The sequence below is a fragment of the Mus pahari genome, chromosome 1, assembly GCF_900095145.1.
Source record: "Mus pahari chromosome 1, PAHARI_EIJ_v1.1, whole genome shotgun sequence".
Taxonomy (NCBI): Eukaryota; Metazoa; Chordata; class Mammalia; order Rodentia; family Muridae; genus Mus; species Mus pahari.
Window position 1 is genome coordinate 143,351,683 of NC_034590.1, and position 2,178 is coordinate 143,353,860.

The following is a 2,178-nucleotide window of genomic DNA, read 5'->3' on the forward strand; positions in this document are numbered from 1 at the left end:
AAAATAATAAAAAAAAAATTAAAAAAAAAAAGTGCAAAGTCTGTCTTCTCCATTCAAACTATTCCTCCTGGAGATGTTTCCTGTTTGGGACCTGGAGCCTTTGCGCATTAATTTGTTGTCTGTACCAAGGTGCAAAACCGATGACTAGAGTCAGAATAACAAGGGTAATTACTTAGCTCCCCAGAGTGGCTTGGATCTCTCTTTAGCTCATGCCAGTTAGCAAATCCACTGAGAGGAGCCTTTTCAGCCTGGAGGTGGGGGTGGAGGGGGGAATTAAAAAGCAAAGAGTAGTACAGATGTTCTCAACAGTCCTTGAAAATCTTTCCTTAATGGTAGGGCTATGGTAGTCTTCTTTAATTTTACAGCTCAAGGGCAGTAAAGAAGAAAAACATGTCTCTTGTCACATAATATTTCTCAATAGGCTTAATTATATTTATGGTTGCTAACACTTCATATGAATAGTTGGAATTTTATTCTCATTAGTACTCGAAAGGCGATTAGAGGCCTGACCTGCAGAATTAGATCACTTCTTATCCATCTCTCACAGCAAAGCAGAAACAAGCCAGTGGGGCAGGGGACCTCTCAAAGCCCCAGACAATACCTATTCTCACAGTGCTTGAAGTTCTTTTGACTACTTTGTATGTATGCGTCTAGTTTTCAAAAGCACACATTCTTTAAGAAGCATATGCTGGTTTCGCATTTCTTCCCTGTCCTTGACACCACATGGGATTTATATTCAAAATTCAAAAGGTCCCAATTGATTATGCTGCATTTCCCACCTACGCTTTACTCGGGTAAATATTTAAGCATCTTTCTTCTCCATGCCATACCCCCCACACTAACCATCTTCTCTATTTTGAGTCTCCTTACTTTCCCTTTGGGGTATGAAAGAATAGGGATTCCTGTTAGAACGGTTAGAGGTTAGAGGCAGGTATATCTCTGAGTTCAAGACCAGCTTGGTTGGCATAAGCAAGTTTTAGGCTAGCCAAGGCTACCAAGTCAGACCCTGCCTCCAAAAACCAAATAGATGATAGACAGACAGACATAGAGACAGACAGACAGACAGACAGACAGACAGACAGACAGATGAATGTTAGAAGCAGATAACCTTTCTTATGGCAAGTGTTTCCAAATGTATCTGAAACCCACAAGAGCTTGAGACTCTGAGTGAGCCTGATTGTAAGGATCTGGTAGTTTTTCCTGACCCTTTCCTTTTAAAAGTAACACCCACTGTTCTTTGTGGGTGACTAGAAGAAGGGCATCAGGCCTATAGGGATCAATATCACATGCATATGGGTCATGTGGTAGGAGAAGACTGCGGTGACAGCTGTTCCCTGGCCAGGCCCAGGGTCATTTCCAGGAAGATGAACAGTTACATCCATAATAGTTTAGAACGTTCATCACGGAACAAATCCTTCAATAACCTAATGAGTCGTGCAACATGAACAGAGATGTTCTGTGACCAAGATAACTAAGTCTATATCTTCATAAATATCACTGCCTGAATAACTAGTGTTCCAAAGACTGCACCAGCCAGGGGCTTGTCAGTATATAGCTCTGAGGACTCTGCTTTGTGTGAGGGGGAATGATATTATGTGGTTGAGCATATATTAGTCACATCAAGGCTTGAGAGCATAACAAGGATTTCTCAAGCAAGTGGGGCCGAGCAAAGGATAAAAGGAGACTCAAGCATGTCACGGTGCATGCAGCTTAATGTTGCAAAGAGGAGCCATGAGTAGAACATGAAAAATAACCAGGTCCTACTTCCTAAGTCTAAAAGCTGGGGTCCTACCCTGAAACACATGTATTGGTAACTCCAACCCAGTGATTGTGACTACCTGGAAGGCCAAGGGCATAAGGAGGGTGGTACACACTATGAAAGTATATTAATAACACAACTCAGCCTCTTTTCCTCGATTTTGAAACTATGTGTCATGCTCATAGTATGAACTGTGTCTTCTATTTCTGCCAGTTCCATCCAGTAGGCCTGGAATATGCTGCCTTAGCCAATATGCTGAATTCAACTAACCTGAGATAAAAATTCACTGACCACCACCACCACCTCCACCCCTGAATGGGGCTTGGGCAGTGACCTAGGCTGTAGCAGTATGGATTTGAAGATGACTGGGTTTGAGGGCCCTACAGAGAATAGCAGAGAGGCATCTATGCCTGAGAGAG